Raw genomic sequence first — 27211 nt, forward strand, 5'->3', positions numbered from 1 at the left:
GGGGAGCTAGTCTCAAACATTTGTTGGGGGAGACCTAGGTTTTTTTGGGGGGGGGAGTTATTTGTCCTGTCTTCACGCTTTTTATGATGGAGGACCGCTGGAGCCACCCCCAACGACACGTTCTCAAGATGGAGGGGGAGGGAACAGCTGCAGTCGCCTGCGGTTCCTGCGCAATGTTTGCCATCTTGCCAAAGGTTGCAGGCAGCTTTACCTGCAGCAATTGCATGTTGATTTCCCTCTTAGAAGACAAAGTCCAGCAACTGGAGGAACGTGTAGCTATGCTCCAAAGAATTAGAGAGCTGGAGCTCTTCTTGGAAGCAACAGAGCACACCGTCTCCACCAAGGAGGAGACAGGGGACTCCCCTGAGAAGGAGGCTAGTTCACCAACACAGGAGCCAGATATATGGAGAAATGTGACTCAAAGAAGTAAAAGGCCCAGGGTTCGCTCTGATTGTTTAGAAATACACAATCGCTTTGAGGTCCTCTCCCCTAGCATGGAAGACGAAGAGCAGACTCCATTTGAGGCTCTCTCCCTCATTACAGTCGATCAGGTATATGAAGACAAGCAGCAAAGTCAGTCCTCAGGGAATGTGCAGGCGACCTTGGAACGAACAGCTCACGGAAGAACCCCAACCAAACCTAAGAGGAGGTGTGTAGTGGTGATAGGGGATTCCCTACTGAGGGGAACAGAAGCAGTGATCTGTGGGCCTGACAAGATGTCTCGGGAAGTGTGCTGTCTCCCTGGGGCTAAGATCCAAGATGTAACTGAACGACTGCAAGGAATCATAAAACCCACTGACAAATACCCCTTCCTCTTGGTTCATGTGGGAACCAATGACACTGCAAGCAATAGCCTCCAGAAGATCAAAAGAGACTACGAGGCTCTGGGCAGGAAATTGAAGTAATTAAATGCACAAATTGTCATCTCATCTGTCCTTCCAGTTGAACGAGGTGGCCCAGGGAGAGAGGGGAAAATAGTGGGAGTGAACAGCTGGCTTCGCAAATGGTGTAAACAGGAACGGTTTGGATTCTTAGATCACGGACTGCAGTTTCTTGAAGATGGACTTCTGGCAAGCGATGGGCTGCACCTCACAACGGTTGGGAGGAATGTTTTTGCCAAAAATCTCAGAAACCTCATCAGGAGGGCTTTAAACTGACTAATGTGGGGGAGGGAGACAGTGCTCCTGAAGGTAGGAGTCTATCAATTGATCAATTGGCCAAGCATGCAAAAGGAAGGGAGATAGTAGTATGGGGGCTTCAATTACCCGGATATTTGTTGGATGTCAAACTCAGCCAAGATTCCTCACTGGCCTTGCAGACAACTTCATTGTCCAGAAAGTGGGAGAAGCAACAAGAGGAACAGCCATTTTAGATCTGGTCCTAACCAGTGTTGATGACCTGGTTAGTGGGGTAGAAGTGGTTCAGTGATTCAGCAGAGGAAACACAGCCCAGAATAACTAAGGAGATAGTACAAGAATACTTGGCTAGTCTAGATGTATTCAAGTCTCCAGGGCCAGATGAACTGCATCCAAGAGTATTAAAAGAACTGGCAGATGTGATCTCAGAACCACTGGCAGTCATCTTTGAGAATTCCTGGAGAATAGGCGAAGTCCCAGCAGACTGGAGGAGGGCAAATGTTGTCCCTATTTTCAAAAAGGGGGAAAGAGAGGACCCAAATAATTACCGCCCAGTCAGTCTGACATCAATACCAGGGAAGATTCTGGAGCAGATCATTAAGCAAACAGTCTGTGAGCACCTAGAAAGGAATGCTGTGATCACCAATAGTCAGCATGGATTTCTGAAAAATAAGTCATGTCAGACTAACCTGATCTCATTTTTTGACAGAATTACAAGCCTGGTAGATGAAGGGAACGCAGTGGATGTAGCCTACCTTGATTTCAGCAAGGCATTTGACAAGGTGCCCCATGATATTCTTGTAAAGAAGCTGGTAAAATGCGGTCTTGACTATGCTACCACTCAGTGGATTTGTAACTGGCTGACTGACCGAACCCAAAGGGTGCTCATCAATGGTTCCTCTTCATCCTGGAGAAGAGTGACTAGTGGGGTGCCACAGGGTTCTGTCTTGGGCCCGGTCTTATTCAACATCTTTATCAACGACTTGGATGATGGACTCAAGGGCATCCTGATCAAATTTGCAGATGACACCAAACTGGGAGGGGTGGCTAACACCCCAGAGGACAGGATCACACTTCAAAACGACCTTGACAGATTAGAGAACTGGGCCAAAACAAACAAGATGAATTTTAACAGGGAGAAATGTAAAGTATTGCACTTGGGCAAAAAAAATGAGAGGCACAAATACAAGATGGGTGACACCTGGCTTGAGAGCAGTACATGTGAAAAGGATCTAGGAGTCTTGGTTGACCACAAACTTGACATGAGCCAACAGTGTGACGCGGCAGCTAAAAAAGCCAATGCATTTCTGGGCTGCATCAATAGGAGTATAGCATCTAGATCAAGGGAAGTAATAGTGCCACTGTATTCTGCTCTGGTCAGACCTCACCTGGAGTACTGTGTCCAGTTCTGGGCACCACAGTTCAAGAAGGACACTGACAAACTGGAACGTGTCCAGAGGAGGGCAACCAAAATGGTCAAAGGCCTGGAAACGATGCCTTATGAGGAACGGCTAAGGGAGCTGGGCATGTTTAGCCTGGAGAAGAGGAGGTTAAGGGGTGATATGATAGCCATGTTCAAATATATAAAAGGATGTCACATAGAGGAGGGAGAAAGGTTGTTTTCTGCTGCTCCAGAGAAGCCGACACGGAGCAATGGATCCAAACTACAAGAAAGAAGATTCCACCTAAACATTAGGAAGAACCTCCTGACAGTAAGAGCTGTTTGACAGTGGAATTTGCTGCTAAGGAGTGTGGTGGAGTCTCCTTCTTTGGAGGTCTTTAAGCAGAGGCTTGACAACCATATGTCAGGAGTGCTCTGATGGTGTTTCCTGCTTGGCAGGGGGTTGGACTCGATGGCCCTTGTGGTCTCTTCCAACTCTATGATTCTATGATTCTAAAAAATTTTGTCCTCTTGGTTCCTGGGTTTTCCAGTCAGCTTTGCCATTTCGGCATCCGCTTAGCTTGCCATTCTTCTCTGGTAAGGACTTTGTCTTCTTTCCATCTCTGGGATAGTAACATCCGAGCGGCTGTTGTCGCATACATAAAAAGGATTTTCTGCTCCTTTGGGATGTTAGTACCTATAATTCCTAATAAGAAAGCTTCTGTTTTTTTAACAAAGGCATTTTAAACATTTTTTTTATTTCATTATATATCATCTCCCAGAAGGCTTTTATTACCTTACAAGTCCACCACATATGATAAAAGTACCTTCTTTTTCTTTACATTGCCAGCAGGTATTTGTACTTGTCCTATACATTTTTGCTAACTTACTAGGAGTCAAATACCACCAGTACATCATTTTCATATAATTTTATTTCAAACATGCCGTAAATTTCAAGTTTGTTTTCCATAACCTTTTCCAATATGCCATCTAAATATTATGTCCCAAATCCTTTGCCCAGTGTATCATTACTGACTTGACCTGTTCATCTTTTGTATGCCATTCTAAGAGCAAACTGTACATTTTCGACAATAAATTGGGATTATTTTCTAATAGATCTTTTTGAAATCTTGCTATCTCACAATTAAAACCTTTCTTATTGTCTTTTAAAAATATCATTTAGTTGGTGAAACTCTAACCAATCCATTAATAAATCCCTTATCTCCTCATAGTCTTTTAGTTTTACTTGGTGTTCTACTTTGGTTAACAGCTCTCTATATGTCAGCCAATTACTTCTCATATTCAGTTTTTTTCTGAGATATTGCTTCTAAAGGGGAGAGCCACCAAGGTGGTTTTTTTGTTCTAATAAGTTTTTATATTTTTCCCATACCATAAAAAATGATTTTCTTATTAAATGATTCTGAAAATCTTTGTGTACCTTTGCTTTTTCATACCATAAATATGCATGCCATCCAAATCTATTATCATGTCCTTCTAAATCTAAAATATCTGCATTTTTCAATGTTATCCATTCCTGGATCCAGCAAATTCAGGATGCCTTATAGTAGAATTTTTAATCTGGTAAGGCGAAAGCATCTGTTAGCAATTTATATTTTATCCTTGGTTTCTTCCCCTGCCAAATAAATCTAGAAATATCTTTTTGCCATTCCTTGAAGTGTCCTGCACTGCCGATCACCAGTATCGACTGAAATAAAAATAACATTCTTGGCAATACATTCATTTTTATCACTGATATTCTTCCCCAAAAAGATAAATTCATCCTACCTCAAATCTCTCTTTGTTTCTTTCAAAGTACTTTTAAAAGACATCTGAAGGCAGCCCTGTTTAGGGAAGTTTTTAATGTTTAATGCTGTATTTTGTTTTTAATATTTGATTGGGACCCTCCCAAAGTGGCTGGGGAAACCCAGCCAGATGGGTGGGGTGTTAATAAATTCTTATTCTTATTCTTATTAAATTTATGCCCTGTTTTTTCCTTAGCTGCCATGCTAGTAATTTACCTGGCTTATTGGCATTTTCAAAAATTTGCTGTTTCCTCCTTTTTATTTTGCACTCTATTTCCAGATTTATTATAATTGAATATTGTGTTTGTAGCATCTTTATTGTTTGTTTTATTGACTTTCCCTGGTTTTTTAACCAACTCAATTCTTCCAATACTTCTTTCTTTTCTCCTTCTCTAATTTTTTTCTTATAGGCATTTTGTTGGATAAAGAATCCTCTCTACAGCTTTACTAGCATCCCAGACCATCTTTCTGCCTGTTTCTTGATTTAAATTTAGCTCAAAATAATCCCTCAGTGCTTTTTCTGCTTTTTGTAAGATGTTCTGGTTATCTAGAAGTCCCTCATTTAATCTCCATCTACACAGGGTATTTTTCTCTCCCTTTAATTCAAGTATTATTAAATTATGGTTCAAAAGTGTTCTTGGTTGTGTTTCTACCTTTTAGGCCTGTATCAATAATTCTCTCGAGAGCCATACTGAGTCAATTCTTCCACTGCACTGGTGTGGTTCTGAAAAAAAATGTGAATTCCCTATCCAGTGGGTGTTTAAATCTCCAAATACCTATCAAACCAAAATTCTCCACCATTTTTAAAAAGGTTGTGGGTAGTCTCCCTTCCTTTGTTTCTGTTTTTCTTATTGTTCTGTCCATCTCTAGGGAGACTACCCCATTTGTATCTCCCATTAAAATTATCTTCTGGTCCATATATTCCAACATATTATCTTCTAACATTTTAAAAAAATTCTGACTCTCTTATTCGGTGCATATATTCTAATTAATATTATTTTCTCGCTTTGTGATGTTATTTGTACTGCAATCATTCTTCTCTTCACATCCTTAAATAATTGTTTTGGCTCCAGTTTGGGTTTTACATATGATACCACTTTTCTTTCTCTTTTCTGAGTTACAAATTCCAATTCAATTATTTTATTTATCAAGACTCTTCTATGTTTTTTTTAGCTACATGAGTGTCTTTTAAGTAAATTATATCTAAATTCTGTTTTTGCAACACATGTACTATTTTATTTCCTTTTGCCTTACCATTAAGGCCATTTACATTCCAAGTTAATACTTTTAAATCTACCATTCTGATTTGTTTTAAAATTTTATTATTTCTAGTTATCTAATTACGAGTCTTGTTGCTTTTCTACCTCTTCTTGTCTTCGCTCCCCTTCGCCTTCTGTCAAGGGCTTCACTTCTCCTAATTCTTTTTTATACTTTCTCCAAATTTTCTGTACCTCTGATATGTCTCTGTACCTTTGTTTCTTACCCTTCTGGGAATTCCCATCTATATGGAATTACTTTTCAGAGCATATGTCAGAAATTTGTAATTAGCTAGTTTTTAAAGTAATCCAATAGGTATCTCCTTCAGGATGATTGAATTCTGTTCTCCTATTTGTAATCTTTTTTGATAATTTGTAATCTTTTTTGATAATTCATTTTTAATATTGTATCCTTTATTACACATGAATTAAAAATTACTAGGCAATCTCCTGGCAATCAAGCATAACTTGATTTAACTCTGAAGGCTCTGTCTATCGAATTTCCCACCAATTCTTCCTGAATCCGTGTCCATTCTGACAGCTCCTTAATTAATTTGGAATTCAGGCATGGCCAAACTTGGCCCTCCAGCTGTTTTGGGACTATAATTCCCATCACTCCTGCCCACTGGTCCTGTTAGCTAGGGATGATGGGAGTTGTAGTCCCAAAACAGCTGGAGGGCCAAGTTTGGCCATGCTTGATTTAGATCCTATATCCTCCTCTCATTCTTCTGGAATTCCCCAGAAGCACATTTCCAATACTGCTATTGCATCCCAAGCTGATTCCTGCAAGGCCCTCGCTTCTGCAAACCCCTTCCTCAATTTCTCTTGATCTTTTATCCAGTCTTTTCCCTCTGCCTGTGCTTTCTTTGTCTTTTCTTTTAAACTTTGTGTCTTAGTTTTAAGCTCCTGTGCTGATATTCCCAAAGCTGTCATCTTATTTGTCAATTCTTTAATTTGTCCTGTCAAGTCTAGTACAAATTTTGTATTCTGATCCAGTTGACCCCCCCAATGTTTTTGCATTCTCCCTCATTTCCTTTCTTAAATCCATAATCATCTCTGCAATATCAGTTTTTGGTTCTAATTCCTGGGCGGAACCCCTTCTCCCCTGTCCTGGAGTTGCCACCGAGGCTCCTGTTGGAATGGAGGGGGGGGGGGTTGCCGCCATATCTAAATATTTATAATTCTATGGTTTATTTCTATTAATTAACACAATCTTTCCCAATTTTATCACAAGTTTTATCGATTGTACTTTTTTCTGTCTGCTAGGTGTCACACTTTCTCTTTTCAACAGAGAAAACAAAAAAAAATCCAGATGCAATTACAACTTCCCATCAACAGATGTCCTCCTCCCCTCTCCTCCCCTCCCCTTCTATCTCCCCCTGTTTAAAAACACTTCTTCTGTTTTGCTGACTGTCCTCAAAACAAAGTTCTGCTCACCCAAAGGGAAAGGTTATTTATAGTCTTTCCTGTCATTCTCTGTAACGAAATACACAGGGGGAATGGAAGAAAGCCTGGAAAATGGCTTTACTCTCTGAGCTTTTCTTAATCCAACCAAACAACACCTTAAAAGGCAAATTCAATCCCCCCCAACAAGAAAAGGGAAAGGGTACCCTTCACTCAGGAATCAAATCCAATGTTAAACTCACAGGATAAAAATAAAAATAAAAAAATGATAAAACCAGAGAGCCAGGAATCCAGTGTCCAGAGGAATATTTCTTCAGCTTCTTAAAGCCCAATCCAGGAGTGTTCCCAGGCTTTTTTTTTAGTTTGTTCCCCATAGGCCCAAATCAATCAAGATAATGATAATGAAGAAGAAATATATTTTAAAAATTGAATTATAATAGCAAAGATTCCATTTTTTTTGGCAGGTCAGGTTACAAGATGTGTATTGGATATCTTATAATTAATGTCTAAAATGATGATCAAGCCAAGTCATTCAATATTATTCACAATTCCCTAGCAGAGAGATCAAATTCAGTGTCTCAACTTTTTTGCTAAAATAAATACATAAATCCAAATTTAATGTCTCCAGTTCAATGCCTCAACTTTCAAAGTAAAAAAGTATTTTTTTAAAAAAAAGAAATTAAAAATTGTTTAGCAAGATTTCAACTCCCAAAATTGACCTGGGTGCTCAGTTCCCCAAGAAGGTTACTCATTTCTAAATAACACAAAGGAATGGTTTTACCTTCACACCACTGCAAGATAAATTTAAAAAATATGGGGGGGGGGGGAGGTGGACTTGAAACCAAGTCCCCTATCTAATCTTCTTAATTAATCAATCCTTTAGCACTTAATCATTAGCAGGAAAAAAAGAAATAAAAGTCAAAAAACATAAAAAATAAAAGTAGAATCATAGAATCATAGAGTTGGAAAAGACCACAAGGGCCATCGAGTCCAACCCCCTGCCAAGTAAAAACTGACCTTATAAAATTATATTAAATAAGGTCAAAGTCAAGTCCTTTATCCAAATTTTCTTAACTATTTAATCTTTTGGTAGTATTAGTAGGAGAAAAGAAGTGAAAGTCAGAGATCCTCTTACACTTGTAGAATGTTCCCATGCAGAGTAAAGGAAGCCACGGCTAGGATGGACTTCCTTTTTAACACCCCATCGCTTTGCCAAATAAATCAAATTTTTCCAGGTATTCCAAATAATCCAGAAGTTTTGTATCTTCAGCTTTACAGTTTTTGGGAAAGGTAAGCACTATTGGCTGGAGCTTGAGGCTTTTCTTCGCTGGAGCCTTTGTCCGGCGGCTCGAACTCGCCCCCTCCCCTTTTCAGAGCAGCGGGGGAGAGCAAGAGACCCCACGTCTCGGGCAGCAGGACCCCGAAGAGCCTCATATGAATCCTTTTAGGTTTTTTAAGGGGTACGCATCATCTTTGCACTTCCCCTAACCCCGAGCCTGTCAGAGAGAGCAGGCTCCTGCTCCGTCCACCATTCTGCAGCACCCAGAAGTGGGAGTGCTTAATTTTTAGGGGCAATGTTCTAATTGGGAGTAATTTTGTTTTTATCAAGAGTCTTGTACACATTGTAGCTTGATCCCTTGTGGAGTTCAGTGTGCTTAAAAGTGTGCCCATTGATTTCAATGGGCTTCCTTACAGCATTCTTCACAGGATTGGGCTGCTGGTGCACATTTGAGGGAAACTGCTGAGTCACCAGGTTGGAATCCTTTCATGCCAACATCATGGTGAAATTGAGGAGTAATCAGACGTGTGGCTGCAAGCTCTCAAAGCAGAAATAACTTGAAGCAGCAGTTTCACTAAACTGTATTTGGTACCATTATATGCCCTTCCTGACTTGATAGAATCCTGAGAGAAAGAAATCATAAGCTGTATGAGGAGGTAGTGGAGTTATCACATAGTATGAATTAAAAGCTGATGATTTTTTAATAATAATAATAATAATAATAATAATAATAATAATAATATCTTTATTGTCATTTCCCCCATCGGGGACAACGAAATTACTTGACTGCTCCATAAAAACACTAATTAATCAATACAGTATAATACAGCAAGGGAGATTAGATGACTTTCAAAGTCCGGGCTTCCCATTCAGGGCCGAGATCGCTCTGGAAAAGAAGCTGTTCTTAAGACGGCTCGTTCTTGTCTTCATCGTCCTGTATCTCCGTCCCGACGGCAAGAGCTCGAAGAGACAGTGACCAGGATGCGATGGATCTTTTACTATGTCCAGTGCCTTCCTATGGCACCTTGTGACATAAATCTGCTCTAAGGTGGAGAGTGGGCAGCCAACAATGCTCTCTGCTGCCTTAACAACCCTGCACAACCCCATCCTGTCCTGGGTAGTACAGCTTCTAGGGTTCCAGCCTTTTCCCATGCTTGGGCTGCATATGCCATACATTTAAAGCACATAGCTTTCCCTAAAATAAACCTTGGAACTGTACTTTGTTAAGGGTGCTGGGAACTGTAGCTCTGTGAGGGGTAAACTACACTTCCTGGTATTATTTGGGGAGAGTAATGTACTTTAAATACACAGGGTGATTGTGTGCCCCTACCCTTCTTTGCTTATTCCCAACTCTTTCTCCAGCCTTGTAAGCTGAGCAGCTCTTGCACTTCCTGAGACTAGAGCTCCACTGGTGGATGAGAAAAGAAGGAGTTTTCTGATGCACTGCCCCCCTTTTATTGGGGAGTCAGGAAGAAGCAAGAACCAGAACCAGTGCTTTCTCCCCTGGGTACGCATACCCCTAAACATTTTGGGAATCTAACGGGAGAAGAAACTAAAAAAAAAGTTCCGCTGCTACCCCTGATGGCGGCCCCATTTCCTGGCACAGTGTTTCCTGAGCCTTAGATGGAAGCGAGCGTTTAATGTGTGAGGTAGGAGTTGGAATCTAGCATGGTGATGGTCAGTTTCGTTGTTACCACCTCTGATGGCGGCTTCATTTCCTTTCCTGGCGATTTTCTTGAGTTAAAATAAGAGTACCCCTACCTAAACATTTTTTTAGAACCACATTGTTTCCTTTCTTCACCTCAGCTGAGGCCCAACCCTTCCATATATAGCCTCCTTTACGTCTCCCAAACCAACTGATCCCTTTATGTTTCATTGACATTTGAATAAAGCAACAATGGGGTACCAGGGAGTGGCTGTTATTATATAGAGAGACTAGGTAAAATCTCTGTATAATAGGCATGACGGGCAGAAGGTGGAAATTGCAGACCTTTCTCCAACCTTTCCAGCTTCAATTTGCTAAGTGAAGAAGCTGGTTTAACTTCACTGGTAATTACAATATTGTATAAAGCTGCTAATAAACAAATATAATAATTGTCAAATTTCAAAGCTAAGTCTGTTGGCCAGTGTGTCTGTTGAGACAGGGCCAAGCAGAAAAGTCAAGTTAAAGCAAAACAGAGTCACAGTGGGTAAAACCTTTTTGGTTGTGACTAATAAACTGAACTGAACTTAACAGTCTTGTGGCTTACAATATTGCCATACAAGCTTTTAAAGACAAGTCATGAAATCAAATGGCATCTAATGAAGTGAGTTTTAGTCAATGAAATTTTGCGCTGCACTAAATCTCTCATGGTGTTAAGGTGCCAAGAGACTTTTTGCAAAGCTTTGTTGAGGATGCAAGATCACATCTTGACCACATCTAAATGAATAGCCTCTGGATGTGGCCATAGAGTAACGTGTGCCCAAGAGAAGGGAATGTGGTGTCTTCCTCTTTTTAAAATGCTTGCACCAGTTCTCCCTGAGCCTCACATCCCATTCAGACCAGGCTGTGGGGAAGGGACTTGTACCACTGATTCCAAAATAATTTCATCTAATATATAGCAAGGGAACTTGCTGCAGTAACTAACAATTGTCCGTGGAAAGAAGTGACTTTTTTTTTTTTTTTGCCTTCCTCGCTTGAACATGCTTCTGTTTGTATTTGAGGACTTGTCAATTTTGTTGGGTCTGTGCTGTTCAGGATTTCTCTTTTTATCTCAGTGGCACTTTGAGTCCTACAGAGTGCCAATGTGGCAGGGACTGGTTGAGACACATGGGAAGACCCAGGCAAAATCCAGGGATTCAGCACTTTGGTCTGAAGTAGATAATCTGCTGGGATCCTGCAACATGCTGAAGTAGATGTGCTGCAGTTTCCCCCTTCCTGATCTTCTTCATTGTTGACCTGGTCTGGTGCCCTGAGCCAGGGGTGATGGGGATCTGTTCCTCTCTGGTTACCTCTGCACTGGGGCTTGGATCCTGTTTTATTTTTTATGATGACTCTCTCTGGGATCCTGCCCTGTAAATAAATTTATTTTTCAACAAAACCCTTTCATTGCTGACTCTTTCTTTTTTCCTGTTTCCAGATCCTTTAGTCTCTTGGAAGCCTCTTTCTCCCTTGGGCTACTTAATGTAAACCACACAAAATGTCACTCTTTGTGGGAGTAGTGGCACCTGCCTCAATAACCCAAAGCCATGTTACTCTGGAAGCGTACCCCAATGCACATGCTCTGTATCAGAGGAGGCGGGGGGCGGGGGAGACTCATTCTGGACTGGGATACTGCCTGCAGCTAATGGCTTCTGGACAGCAGTGTCCCTCTCTACAACTTAATTTATTGAATAGAATTGATAAATTTCTCTGTATCTGCCCCCCCATGTGCAAATCCTCTCAGTTCTCTGCGGTCATTTCCCAGATAGCCTCAGCCTGTGCTAATATTGCTAAAAAGTGTGGGGGGAGATGTCAACGGAAGAAGGTGATAAAGGGTTCCCTTTCTGCTCCCTTTCTCTGATGCAAACCATGCCTTCTTGATATCTCTCTTATGCCAAGTTGCTGTGTAATGTGTAGTTTGTCCCTGTAGGGAGAGGAGTTATGAGGAATTTCTAGCTGTGGTTTTGCAGCTGATTCTTCAGTCAGGCAGAGGGAAACTATAGGCAACAAAGACACACACACCGTTTTTCACAGGGGACACAGAGCTCTCACTACAGTTGCTCCTACCTTAGTCCACATGAGTGTGACACAGCAATCAGGGCAACGGAGGAACCATGGGGTGGAAGCCTATCAGGGCTGCCCCATGACATTCTGCTATGGGAAGCCAAACAGCAAATGGCTTTCCCTTCTACAAGACAGAGGAGTATCCAGGGCTGGCCAAGGTAGTTTGGAGCCGAAGGCAGAAAATTTCCTTTCCCACCCCGGTAGTAAAAATACAAAAAGAATTCATTAAATAACTAACCATTTGCTGCCATTGCCTGACACTCAAAATCAGCTGCCTGAGGCAGCTGCCTCAGCTTGCCTACTGATAGGGCTGACCTTGAGTGGCTGCCTTGTACGCTTGCCTGGAGTGACGTGGCAGTAGCAGTTAGAGATAGGCAGGTTTGTTAATTTCAGTTCTCTCGGTTTCCCATTTTTCTAATCTTAAATCCAATTTCCTACATTTCTGCTGCAAGTTGAGCATAAGAAAAACAATACAACAGCCTCGTGATAATTCTTCAGCATACTACACACATTTTAGTCTGCCATTTTGACTAATGTACACCTTTTTGGAAGCAATTTCCCCTAATATACATTTTAATTTTTTTCACTAATATGTTCTTTTAATGCACACTTTACTGTAATATGTGCATTTTTGTAAATGCATTGCTTGGAGAATTACAAAATCTGGATAACTGAATTCTGAAGGATACCTATTTTGGGTTACATATTGTTTTGGAGAGTGTGGATTCAATAGGTTTGTCTTCAAAGGCAAACAGAATCATTTCTCCCCCATCCCCAAGAGCAAAAGCTCCTCGGAGTAGAACATGTAAAGGAGGGTGGTTGCTTCCTCCTCCTCCTCTGCCTCCATCTAGTTGGCTGAAGCCAGCAGGGCAGGAATGATGAAGATGGAACCACTGAGTAGCTGGATTACGCACACGCAGTTCCTAAAACAACTGACTTTGGGCCAGTCTAGAAAGTGATAATTCAATTTATTTCTGTGTTGGTTTTCCACAGTGAACTATGCCCAAAGCAGCTCTTTCTGCTTCTTCCTTAGCAAAAAGCTAAATATGCAGAATTGAAAAACAAAACACCTATGTTAAAGGTGGCTGCATCTCACTGATTAACAGAATGCTGCTTCATTTTTTGTGAATCTCTATAACTTTGACCATTACACATTTCTTTCATGCCTTAATACGCCTTGACTCAAGTATATATGCGCAATGATCTAGGAGCTTTCTCCCATTCTGTGTATTTTCTTTGGCCAGAGTCTCTTCTCCCCCACCCCCCCAAAAGGCCGAAGTTGGTGAGTTTGAACCCAGAGAGACGTGGCATATTTCAGACAAACTGCTGCTTCTAAATTGCACCCAGCTCCCTATCTTGGGCAGCTTGTCTGAGAGGCCTTTGCTTCTCCTCACGACGATGGTGGCCTTGAGGAGCAGAAACCATCTACAGTAACTCTTGAACAACCTTCATCTATTGCAAAGGAAAAAATAGTCGTGCTGTGTTCCCCACCACCACCTCAAAACCTAAAATTTCTTTCTCTCTTGAGAAGGGTTCCCTTTATATAATGGAGATGACACCTGAGGCAAGAAGCAGCCCTTAACCAGCCTTGCTAAAGTTTCTTTCTCAGGGCCTAACTGACTCACATTATCAGCACCTGGAGAGCTCCCTACAGCACCCCAAGAAAAGCTGCTTCAGGAAGGGGTGATTGGAAGCGGAGAAACAGAGAGTGCCTGGGCAGGTACATAATGTGTGTCCTCAGTAGTGTTGCCAACCCAAAACACACACACACACGTAAAGCCAGTCTCACTGGATTTTCTGCTTTTGGACCCGTTTCCAGGAAGACACTGAGTGAGGCCTACCCACCCTCCTGTGCTTTTAGATGTGCATCTAGCATGAGTTTTTGTAGCAGGATTCACTCCAAGATGTCAAAAACTATTGGGCACTGCTTCTCCCCCCAAAAAACCCCTTGGGCTTTGCTGTTGGACTCACTGTATTTTTTTATTTTGAGATTTAGCAGCCCTAACACTCAGCCTGGATCGACCCGCAGTTGCTGCACTCATTTCCCCCACTTTGAAGTTTTAAACTATTGTGTTCTCCTCACATTCACTGGAGGAAAGTAAGTCCTGTTGATTTCAAGTTTGCTCAGGTGGACTTGTGAAATTTATTGGTAGGCAGAAGTGCAGTTCAGTCGGGCTCCAGAATTTCAGAGGGAAACATGGAGCCCTTCAGATTAACACACACTCCAGATGGCGCTCCCCATGCTCAGGGATGTGTGTGGCACAAAGGAGCCACAGGTCTTGCCATAGAGGATAGAGGCTAGCTGTCCAGAGCTGCACTCGGCATGTGCTTCCTGCTGCAGAGCACCACCCTAGAGGCCTACTGAGGTACATACAGTCATAAGACCCTACCCTAAGAACCAGCCATGGGTGGTCCCAGGACTGAGGAATACCATCCCCTCTCCCAGTTGCTACAACCTGCTGTAAAGCATGGCACCTGCATGGGCAGCACCCTTAAAGGGGTGAGGCGGGACTCTTGCCCTCCCTAGTCACCTCTCTTCAAAATGCCCTTCTAGTAACTGCTGACTGGGGAGGGTGCCGTGTTGAGAGGGTGGCTCCATCCCACACTGGTTTCAAACACTGTTGGGAACATCTATTGACTAGGGTCGCCATATATACCGGAAATTTCTGGTAATGTCTGGAGTGTGTGGGCTAAATTGGAGCCCGGGGGGAATTTTCAATTAATAGTAAATGTCCGTGATTTAGTTTTCCCCCCTGATGGAAGCGGAAGTGCTGTGCAGTGGTCGCTTCCTTGTTGCCTCCTAGATGGCAAGTTCAGAAGTGCGCTTGCCACGCCACTGTCTGATTGCCCCAAAAGCCCAACAACAACAACATTTTGGAGCAACTGTGTCTGGATTTGTACCTCTTGAAATGTGGCAATCCTTCCATTGACAGCACTTACATCTATCCATTGGTTTGTGTTGTTCATTTTTTAAAAATGTATGAGCTTATGGTATGTATGCCAAAGGCAGGTGTCAGGGAACTGCCATCAGTGCCGGGGGGAGAGAGCAAAATCCAGAGGGATTCCGGAGAGCGTCCCGGGATTGGGAGAGGCAGCCCATCTTCTGGGGAAGAGAATCAGCACAGCACCAGTGGAGAAGGGGGGCAGATGGGGGAAGCGGCTCTTGAAGCAGATTGATTTATTGCTCAGATAAGCTGGCGTCCGGCACGCTCCCGCTGTGCAATCTCTTGCCAGGCCTCTGCATTCCAAACTCCACATTCCGATGCTCTGAGCAAAGCAGAGATCGGCAGCGGTAAGAGAAAGACTGCAAAAACTCCAGTGCCTGCTTCAGTGTGCTTAAATAAAGTCCACTCAGGATCTTAGCAGCTAAAAGCAGTTTTATTTACAGCAGACTATCCATTATCTATCACAGCGAACAGCATCGTGAAAACACGTCCTCTCTCCTCAAAAGCAAAAGTAGAGAGAAGAACAAAGGCTTGAGGCTCTCGGAAATGACGAACCTCCCCCCTCCCAACAGTAGGCAGGGCGTACACTCTGAGCTGTTTAACCCTGTAAGCTCAGGTTCTCCTCATACCCCCTCTCGCCCTGCGCTACTGTGGGGAAAGTAAGTACAGAACTTACCCCCAACTCCAAACCACCACAAAACTCCCCATGACGCTGGAAGCTTAAAGGTTTGGTAAATCCACCGGCCAAGTTACTGTGACTGGCACAGTACTTCAGCCGTATCAAACCTGACTGAACACTCTGACACACATTTTGGAAACGTATGTCCAGATGCTTGGTTCTGGCCTTAAATTGCGCAGATTCAGCCAATTTCAAACAGGGTTGATTGTCTTCCCAAACCGTGATGGGCAAGCTACAATCCCCATAGATCTCTTGCACCAAGCATCTATAGAACTCTAGTTCCCGGCACAAATCTGTCAGTGCACTGAATTCAGCCTCAGTAGAAGACAGCGCAATGAGACTTTGCTTCTGGGACTTCCACCCAACTAGTGACTTCCCAAACTTTACCACCAACCCAGACACAGACTTGCGGTCCTGCGAATTCGCCCAGTCACTGTCCGCATAGCATGTGAGCTTCGCCTCACCTTCAGCTGGCAGCTTAAGACAGAAGTCTTTGGTATGCTGCAGGTAGCGCTGTACCTGCTTGATACCGTGCCAAGCACTCACACTGGGCTTTGACGCTTCCCTACTTAGCAGGTTGGTAGCAAAGGCAATGTCTGGTCTGCTCCATTGGGACAGATACAACAGACTACCTAGAGCTGACTGAAAGAGCTCAACATTCTCAAACTCAGCACTTTCTGTTTGCTGGCTATCTTTCACGAAGTTCGTCTCCATGGGTGTCCGAACTCCTGCACAATTGGACATTCTGAACTTCTCAAGCAACTGCTCAATCTTGCCTTTCTGACTGAGCAAGAAGCTACCATCCTCAGTTCTCGCTATCTGGACGCCTAGGTAGATCTTTACTGCACCCAGGTTCTTGAGCTGAAACTGTTTCCCAAGCTCTTTGGCAAACTTCTGCACCTGTTTGTCTGTCTTTCCAACATGGATGATGTCATCAACGTAAAATAACACCAGTTCCTGTGAGTCTCCTGATCCTCTAAGGAACAGGCAACTGTCAGCAAGACTCTTCCTGAAACCTAGCTTCTCCAAAGCTTCATTCAGGCACAAGTTCCAATTCCTGGCCGACTGCTTCAGGCCGTAAATTGACTTGTGAAGTTGAGAAAACACCAATTTCCTGAGGAAACTTCCTTACTTTTGTGTTAAGAGATTTTTAAGGGCTTGTTTCCTGGTATTAACTACAAACCACTAGCTTGAAAGAGAGCTGCCTGCTGGTTGATGACAGTGTGGCCTGACTCTCAAGTATATCATATTGTTTGATGCGAAATAAATAAATAAATAGCTGCCTCCAGGTGCTGCTGTTTTGGCCAGAAGACTTGAATCAGACTTTAGTGACTCTTGTTGCGGATAAAGAGTGGATCGGTGGGCCGGAATGATAAGCTTAGCACAATTTTCTTTCCCCTTAATGACTGAGAATTGTAAGTAAGCAACGAACTTTACCTTACTTTTTCTTCGCTCGCTACTCCCCTGCTTCCTACAGTGCTCTCTGGGGTGCATTGAGATACTTCCAATTGTTGTGGATATTTCTCCTAATCTCCACTATGGGTCATGGCAAGCGGCCAAGGGACCTGGATGAGGCAATGCCTCCCCCGAGGCCCAAACAGTCCAAGATTGATTCTTTCTTTCTTAACTGTAGCAGAAATAACGAGGAAGTTAGCTACTCGGTTGAAACTCACAATCGTTTTAATCCTTTAATTGACCTCACAGCCGACATAGATGTGGAGGGGGTGAATTCGAAGGCATCGTATAATGCTAATGATAATGACGAAGAAGTGAAAGTCACCTCGAAGGGGGAGTCTGACTTGGCCCTGGGCGATGGCATGGGTCTCGATCATTTCCAATTAATAACCAGGACCCTGCGCTGCATCTTTAAGAGCATAAATGGGATCTCCATGCAGGTGGATAATCTCCACCAAAAGCTTGAGGCCCATTTGCTAGAGCTGCAGCGCAACCATACTCTGCCTCCGAGGGATTTAAAGGGACAGAGGTGTACCTCCCCCATTAGACATGAAAGTGGTACTGGTGGTTACCTCTTAAAAACTCAATTGGACTCCCAATCTCTGATTTTACAACCAAACAAAATATGTCTAACTATACGCAGCAGTGACCCCAGGTCCCCAAGGTGGAATAATCCGAGAGATGTCAAAGATCATCTAAGGCAACTCCTCCAGATTTGGCCTCTGCAAATTGACCTCAGTACAGTGAAACTTTTAAACTACCACCATCGGTTTCAAAAAGTACTGCTCTCCTTCCAGTCACCAAAAATTCCCTCCATACTGGTCAGGCGTAAAGCGTTCTTGGCCACTTGGGGCATCTTTCCAACGAGAGTCTTTAACGACACCAGGATTAAACCTCTTTTCCGTAGCATCGTACAAAAAGGTATCCGCTCGCCAGACAGGCGCGACATAGTCTTGAAACCCATGCTGTCCACCCGGGAACCTCACCCTCCCTCTCAGCCCAAGCTGCCTGGTTTATCTACTCCAGCAACAGAGAAGCATGACCAAAGCGGGCCCAGCCATTTGGCTGTCTCAGAGGAGAGGGACCTTATTTCATCCTATGGCGAGTTGCCATTAGTAGAACAGCAGGAAGTTATAAACAGGCTTGATACACTCAAAAAGCAACTCACACATGTACTTCAAGAGAAAATCTCCTCAAAACCTGGTCATAGCAACTTATTAAATCAAAGGAACCCAGTCATGAAGGGGCTAACACCCCAGAAACCCCTGCCAATCACTGGGACTCCAACAACGGATGATATGGCAGTCTGCCTGGCGGAAGCTCTTCATATACCGTCGCAACGCAGACCCCCTTCACCTCTACTAATTGATCTCCAATCAACTACTTCGTCCCCCGCCTTAAAGAGCAACGTGCCAAACACCCCTCATCCTGGTAATCTGTCAATGTCTTATTCTTCTATGCCTGACCTGGAGTCTTCAATCAGTGCGGTCCAGCCAGATGACTGTATATCCCCGTCTTTTGCCAGTCAACCTCTTTTGGTAGAACCTCATTTATCCGCAACCTCTTCAAACCAATACACAAATGTTAAGGAAGCCACTGCGCAAAGAGACAGCTTAGGTTTTATTGAAGACCCTACTGGCCACATCAATCAAATCACCACCCCTTCGATACCTTCGGCAGTATCACGCCTGGCGCTGTCTCAGACCCTTGGAAATGTTTTTCCCACCAGCAACCAGAGCAATTGACTAGCACATAGTCCCACCTCAAACCGCTTCAATGTGCTATCCTGGAATGTGGCGGGATGGACGTCCAAACAGGATGGCGGGGATATGAAAGAGTTTCTAGCGAAATTCCAGATTATGGGTATACAAGAGACCTGGTGCTTAGAATCTTCATCCCCCCCATCCCTACTGGGCTATGACGCCTTTGTGATTCCTGCGACCAAAACACATTTGTATGGGCGCCCTAGTGGAGGCCTGGTAACATTTGTTTCGCAGGAGCTTCAACTTAATATCTCTCCTCTCTTTTGGTTAGAGAGTAATTGTATTCAAACTTTGCACATCACTAACAGCCCGGTTGGGGACTTCATATGTGTTAACTTGTACAATCCATCTACCTACTCCTCTTCCCATACAAATCAGTTTTGGGAGGATTTAAGATTTATCCTTGATAAATCTGTGGCTGAATTCCCAAAGTCAGAGATCCTCATAATGGGGGACTTTAATGCCAGAATCGGAGCAGATATAAGCTCATTCACCGATAAGTCGCAACTATTCATAGAAGAGGAGTGGTTTCCTACGTGGAATTCACATGACAAGACCATTAATAGGGCTGGCATCATACTGCTGGAGTTTACCATTAACTGCGGGCTGCACAGCTTGCATGGCACACCCAAAGACTGGTCCGGGGGATGCTATACTTTTCTAGGATCTAGAGGGGCAAGCGTTATAGATTATATCTGGTCCTCCTCGGCACTTAATGATAAGGCATATTGTTTCAATGTGTTCAACAGAACCGAAAGTGACCACCTTCCTATTGCCATCTCCTTCCACCACACACAGCTGGGGCTTCCCAGCTCACCCCACCTCCAGGATTCACTGACCTTAGCCCCCGGTCGTAAGAAGTGGGATATCTATCTGGAGCAAGACATAAAAGTCCTCCTAAATTCCCCTGAGATCCTAGCCCTGAAAGCTCAGCTGGTAACAATGAATGTGAATCATTTCTCAAGTTTCCAACAAATTCTAGCCTACTTGCTCCCAACACTTACGAAACCCTCTCGTGCGATTCTAACCTGGAAGCATCAAACTTGGTTCGACCAAGAATGCAAACAGTACAGAAGTAGGCTTAGATTTCTTCAGTCTGATATGAAATCAGACAGCACCCAGAGCAAAATCAGGGAGTTAGCCCAATTCCGTTCTTACTACAAGAAGTTGCTCCAACATAAGAAATTGCTCTTTGCGAAAGAACGCTGGACGGCATTGTCAGTGGCCATTAAAACCCGTGACGACAAGAAATTCTGGAATTTAATTAATGCAGGTTTAAGACCCCCCTCATTCATCGTTAATAACATCACAGCACCCAGTTGGCACTCTCACTTTGCTCAGCTGTATTTCGCCCCAGATTCCGACGTAAACGCAGTTTCCACTCTTCCTGCATCTGCCTTGCCCACCTGGGAGCCAGTCTCCCCAGAGAGATGTGTACAACTAATTAGCATGCTATCAGGGGATAAATCCCCGGGGGAGGATATGATACCACCCGAGGTATTCTTATTGAACCAGACGTGGTGGGCCCCTATTTTTGCATCTCTCTTTACCACTATTAATGCTACTCTTAAGATCCCGCCTAATTGGAAACAGAGCATAGTCATCCCAATACATAAAAAGGGGGACCCACAAGATCCGTGTAACTATCGACCTATCAGCCTGCTAGACATATCATACAAGGTTTACTCTAGATTCTTGCTAGAGAAATTAATCGAGTGGGCAGAAGAAACAAAGCTATTCCACCCGGAACAGGCTGGCTTCCGTAAAGGTCACAGCACAGCTGGCCAATGTCTTGTTCTATTTACCCTGATTGATAAATACCTAAACAGGTTCAACTGCAAACTACACGCGGCTTTTGTGGACCTGACCTCCGCTTTTGACTCCATTCCCAGAGATAGGCTATGGCAGAAGCTTAGTTACACCAACATAGATAAGAGACTCCTCCTCCTTCTTATGGAAATTCATAATGACATATTGGCCAGAGTAAAATTCGGCCCTCTGGGAGCTCTTTCTGATTCTTTCCCTCTGAATAAAGTGGTCAAACAGGGCTGCCTCTTGGCCCCTTTTCTATTCAATTTCTATATCAACGACATCGTTACAACTATGCAGGCCCTAAATCAATCTGCCCCTTCTTTACAACAGCTCAAGATCCCCATATTACTCTATGCGGACGACATGGTGATACTGTCTTTAACCAAGCAGGGCTTAAACAACATGCTCAGAGGGCTCATGACATATTGTGATACCAATTCCCTCAAAATCAATTTCGCCAAAACCAAAATTCTTACTTTTGGCACGAAAACTCGGAAGTCATTCTGGAATTTTGAGGGCCACTCTATTGAATATTGCTCAGCATTCAAGTATTTGGGAATCACTTTTCAGCATGGGCTTAGCTGGTCAGCTCACCTAAATATGACCATCCTGGCTGCCCGTAGAACCATCAAAGCCTTGGAGAAATTCTTCTATGCAAAAGGCAGCCAGTTGGTTCCACCAATCAGAAAAGCATTTATCAGCAAAGTCCTCCCGATGTTACTGTATGGGGTTGAAATCTGGGGGTGGAATTTAAAAACACTTCAACGGCTGGAGACTCTACAAAACTCTTTTGCACGAAAGATACTGGGTCTCCCCAAGGGCTCGGTTGCTGCACAGTTAAGAACAGAACTGGGCCTCCCCTCCATTGTTGCGAGAGCCCACATTAGAATTATTAGTTTTTATTGCAAATTAATCAATGCCCCAGGTTCCCTACTAGCCAGGCAAGCCTTTTTAACTTGTTCTTATTCCAACAAATGGTCCAAGGCCATGGAGACTATCACTGCACGCTACTCCCTCCCAGATCTCGACACGCTGTCATCTTGGGACCAACATAAAATCCGGGCCTGGATTCTTACAAGAGATGAGGCCATGGACCGGGCACAGTCCACCTCAGCTCGCCTCTCCATGTGGCTCCCTAAAGTGAAAGTGGTAAGATCACTTGCCAACTACTTGATAGACCTGACGGAGCCCAATTTGAGAAGAGCGTTTACAATGGCCCGTTTCCATTCTATACCCACGGCCTTCCTGCAGGGGATCTACTCTAAGACCCCTATTACTCAGCGTCTATGTCCATGCACAATGAATGAAGTAGAGGACTTCATACATTTCTTTCTCTACTGCCCTATTTATGACCCAATAAGACCTAAGCTCCTCCTCTTGATCCCGTCCTCCATTTCATCTAAGGAAGATTGTTTGAAAGCACTTCTTGTGGACGCAAATCCCCAAATTTCACGTGGGGTGGCAATCTTCATAGTGCAGGCTCTGAAACTCAGGGCTACTCTGACAGGGTAGTGTGTCCTAGTCCTGGACCTGTTTTAATTCTTTTATTACCTTTTTTAACTCAATGTGCTGAGCCTATTTTGGGGCCATTTTATGCTTTACTTATATCCGCATACTAGTTTTTTTTGGCGCTGGCAACTAAATCTCTGTATTATTGTCTTAGGGTATTTTAAATGTCATTACGCCAGCAATATCGCTTTGAATTTTGCTTGGTTGCTTGTCTCCAACATTTTTGTATTGTCTTATTTTGCTATGGCTGTATGCTAATGCAATTAAATTAAATGAATGAATGACTTGTGAAGTTTCCACACAGTACCTTGCTCATTGCCCTCAAACCCTGGAGGAGGAAGCATGTACAGATCCTCCTGGAGGTCTGAGTTCAAGTAAGCAACATCCACATCAAAGTGATGCACCAGCAAACCTCTTTGTGCAGCAATGGCCAAGACCAAGCGTAGAGATTCACTCCTAGAGGTGGAGCATAAACTTCCGTATAATGCAACCCCCTGCGCTGCGTGAATCCTCTCGCCACTAATCTGGCCTTATACTGCGGTTCTCCTGTCGCTGTGGGCTTAAGACGGTAAACCCAGCGGCTACCCATGGCCTGTTTGCCCACCGGCAACTTCGTGAGGGAGAACACACCTAGCGACTCCATTGAGTTCATCTCCTTCTGCATCGCCTCATGCCATTTCCTGGCTTCTTCCTGAGGCAGTTTCTGAACATCCTCAAAACTCTCGGGTTCACACTGTGCCATTCCGACCCACACGCTAGTGACGGTAAACCTTTCAGGAGGTTTCCCCTTGGTCGTCCGAGTTGAACGGCGCAGCACTACTTCAGGAACCCCCTCTGACCCACTAGGGCCAGCCAGAACGTCCTTGGCATCAGAGAGCTCCCCCTCTGACTTACTGCGCCTTCTGGACTTCTCAGCCGAACCTGTGGGGGAAGATGGAGCACTGCGTTGCTCAATCTTCACAGCCTTGGGAGAAGTTCTCCCCTCTGCCTGCACTGGGTCTGGGCTCTGAGCCTCAGTAGCAGGTTCAACCTCTTCCTCTCCTTCATCAGCAGAGTCTAGCAGACTCTGTGACAGGATGTCAGGGTTCCCATGTATCCTTGCCCAGCCACTCTGCTCACAGAATTCAGCACTGTTGCTGAGCAGAATCCTGGACTGATTCCCTGATGGATAAGCAAACCTCCACCCCTTGGTCCCTGGCTCATACCCACAAAAAATCATCTTTTGGGACTTGGGTTCACCTTTCTTGCGTTTGGCCTTTGGTATGAGGACCCAAGCCTCACAGCCAAAAACGCGGAAGTAGTGCACTTTCGGTTTCTTTCCATGCAGCAAGAAATACGGTGTGTCACCTACCACTGAATTGAACGACCTGTTCAGAATAAAGTTGGCCGTTCGTCAAGCCTCCCCCCAAAAGCGCTGTGGGAGCCCGGCATCAAACAAAAGCGCTGCGGACATCTCCCCTAGAGTCCTGTTTCTGCGTTCCGCGATCCCATTCTGTTGGGGACTGTGTGGAGAAGTCAACCTGTGTTGAATCCCCTTTTTGCGGAAGAAACTTTGCAGTGCAGACCCGGTGAACTCCCCACCACGATCGCTCTGAAAGTTTTGCACCCGTGTGGAAAACTGCAGTTCCACAGCCGCAATCCAGTCTTTGATTAGCGGCGCAGCTTCATTTTTGTGTCGGAGCGTGAAGGTCCAGGAGTTGCGCGTATGGTCATCAATCAGAACCAGCGCAAATTTGGCTCCGCCCATACTGCTCACAGACATAGGACCAGACAAATCTGCATGAATTAACTGAAAAGCCCTAGTGGTCACCCTCTCAGACCTTGGGTATGTGCACGTTTTCACCTTTGCAGACTTGCACGCGCTGCAATCTAGAAACTTAGCACATGATTTCATTTTGCACCCTTGCGTACACTCTGGGATCTTCTTCACTGACCCCCAGGACACGTGTGCCATGCGTCGGTGCCATAAGTGAGCACACGCATCATGAACTGGAACGTTGGCACACTGTGCTTGAGCCTCCTCCGTGTCATCTGGACCTGCAAAAGAAGCATCTATCACAAAAACCTGTCTTTACATTCAACACTGACTAGGTGCTGTCCATTCTTAGAAATAGAACACTTATTGTTCTCAAAACACACTCTGTAGTTCTCAGCAAGAAGTGCACTGGCAGACAGCAACGCGCAGGACAGTCCTGGAACAACAAAAGCCTGGATTGAATCCTGTAAGAAAGAACAAAACAGTGAGCCAGTCTGCGTGAGTGGGTGTCGAGTCCCATCTGCTAAACAAACAGTCTTCCCAGAAGTTACAGAGGTGCAGTTCTCCAGGAATCCACTAGATGGCACTAGATGATGGGAAGCACCTGAGTCTATGACAAAAGCCAGCACAGCATCCTGTTGACAACTCTTGACTGCAGCCATAAAGGCTGCCAAATGTTTACGTTCAGTGTCTCTGCCAGCTGCCTTCGGCTTGCCTTTCCCACGCTTTGAAGAAGAGCCCTTTATCTGGTTGCTACGGGAGACGGCCTTCGGCTGTTCCTGTGCCTCCACTGGACATTCTCTCACCAGATGGGAGGGGGAGCCACAGCGATAACAGCGGCGATATGTAGCAACAGCTCTCACAGCTCCCTCTCCAGCCATTCCTTTGTTCCCTGCACCCCCACTTTTGGGTGCACAGCCTGGGCCTGCACGCTCCCCAGCACTCTGGTTGTAGGCCTCAACATCACACGGCCCCTCGGAGACAAAGAAGCTACTCCCAGCTGTAACTTCAGGAACATGGCCAGCAGCCCCCTCTGGGCTCTCGGCTTCCTCCCTGCTCTCGGCGTTCTCCCGGCCCTGGGCTCCTGCTGAGCTCTTGCACAGACTCCTCAGCACCTGCCAGGCGGCCTGAGCCGACTCAACGCCCTCCAGGTGGGGCAACAGCATAGCGTCCACGCTTGCTCTTAACATGCAGAGCTCTCTTTGCATTCTCTGCTCTCTATCTTCCAGCAAAACAGCCTCCAGGTCTGCTCCGCCATCTTCAGCAGCAACTGGCATGGGTGGGGCCGGCTCCTTCTGGGCTATATTCCAGAGCCCTGTGGCCAAAAACCACCCCCTTACTCTTCTAACACAGATATCCCAATTTTGCTGATTTAATCTTTCAAAGGGGACGTTGAAACTCTCCTGGAGTTCTGCCATCTCCTCCCCCGGTCCCCCCTTGGGGCTTTGGAGTACTCACGCGTACCAGCCAGCTTCAACGGAGAGGCCTCCAGTGGCTCTTTGCAGCACACAGCATTGCAGCCAGTCTCCCTGCTTTCTCCCAGGCAAAGCCTCAAAGCAGGACTTTTTTTCTTCCGGCAGCAAAAACAGCAGCTTCTCAACTTTCTCAGCCTTTTTAAGCACACAGCACTTCAAGCTTCAAAGCAGCTTCCTCTAATTGCAGTAACTGTCACCCATAACCTCTTGAAGCAGATTGATTTATTGCTCAGATAAGCTGGCGTCCGGCACGCTCCCGCTGTGCAATCTCTTGCCAGGCCTCTGCATTCCAAACTCCACATTCCGATGCTCTGAGCAAAGCAGAGATCGGCAGCGGTAAGAGAAAGACTGCAAAAACTCCAGTGCCTGTTTCAGTGTGCTTAAATAAAGTCCACTCAGGATCTTAGCAGCTAAAAGCAGTTTTATTTACAGCAGACTATCCATTATCTATCACAGCGAACAGCATCGTGAAAACACGTCCTCTTTCCTCAAAAGCGAAAGTAGAGAGAAGAACAAAGGCTTGAGGCTCTCGGAAATGACGAACCTCCCCCCTCCCAACAGTAGGCAGGGCGTACACTCTGAGCTGTTTAACCCTGTAAGCTCAGGTTCTCCTCACAGCGGCAAGACGGTCCCATGACTCCTTGCCGGGGACCAGCGGGGAGAGTAGAGGTCCTCCGCTGCCTACGCCCTCCTTGCGCAGAAGGCTTTCGCGCAGAGAGAGTAGGAGGAGACTAGGCGTCAAAGAGCTTCTTTGCTGGAAGAAGTTTAAGAAACGCCCACTGATGGATTCTGCCAGCGATTGAGACAGCCACGGGTGAGTGGCTGTCCGGACAGAAAAGGTTCACTCAGGCAATCCAGCCAGGTGTTTGCACCGGCTTACGCACGAGCAACCCCTAGAACCATTACAGCAGGAAACCCATCACTTAAAAAATATATCCTTTCATGTGTTAAAGCAACCTTGCTGTTGTTATTCTGGGGTTTGAGATGTCACTGCTACCAATGCTCTTAAAATATTCTACTTTTTATTTATTTTTATTTATTTATTAGTCAGGCCTCCTCTAGGGTTGTCAATTCTCATTTGGGGCAAGGCTCCTGTGCCTTTAAGCTGTGCAACCACCAGAAATTCAGTTAACGAATCTCCTTCTGGCCTTGCAGTTGCAAGACTGCAGGAGTCTTCACTTGCTGAACGTCTGTTTCTGAACTTCAACTGGCCATGCAGCTGTTAAAACCTAAGCGGAGAGGCCTGCCAGCAAATAGCAGAAAGTTGGTAATCTTGGGCCTAATGAGTGGGTGAAACCCTCGCTCCTCCTCTTCCTTTCTCCAAAGCACTCATTAGCTGTTTGCTTTAAAAGTAGCACAGATTTGTGGTTGCCATAGCCATTCTCTTTGTTCCTTAATGCACTCTGATCTATTTCTGGCTGACTGCAGTGTTGGCGGGATGTGGGGGTGGAAGCCAAACTTGGCTGCCAAGATAAAGGCCTCTACTCTCCTGGGGCTCTCCTTCATTCCAGCACACCACCCCCTGGCCACCCCCGGCTCCACAGTCTACTCTATCTAAAATCTTCAGTGAAGGAGATCTTCAGAGAGGTGGGGAAGAGGCTCATTCAAATCTCACTGCATACCCTCCAAGTCTCCCTATTTCCCAGGGACAGTCCCAGAATTATGAAAGCCACCCTGGCTTCTGATCTGATCCTGTAACGTTCCTATTTCCCCTGCCAGCACTAGCGCTTGTCTTGAGCAGCAGTGGCTGTGAGGGAGCATCCTGGGGGCTCTCCAAGGTCTCTCCATGGCTGCTGACCACTGCTGGCCTCCTC

At 44.8% G+C, this 27211-nt stretch overlaps 1 long non-coding RNA gene across 1 annotated transcript; it reads left to right on the forward strand.

Annotated features, from left to right (window-relative positions):
• The first annotated feature begins 2881 nt into the window (after positions 1-2881).
• Positions 2882-26353, forward strand: LOC308467100. Its single transcript, XR_013981134.1, has 2 exons — positions 2882-15013; positions 26309-26353. It is a non-coding gene; the product is annotated as an uncharacterized lncRNA (long non-coding RNA).
• Positions 26354-27211: the final 858 nt, after the last annotated feature.

The sequence above is a fragment of the Podarcis pityusensis genome (genome assembly GCF_964106645.2).
Source record: "Podarcis pityusensis genome assembly, chromosome: 17".
NCBI classification, from domain to species: Eukaryota; Metazoa; Chordata; class Lepidosauria; order Squamata; family Lacertidae; genus Podarcis; species Podarcis pityusensis.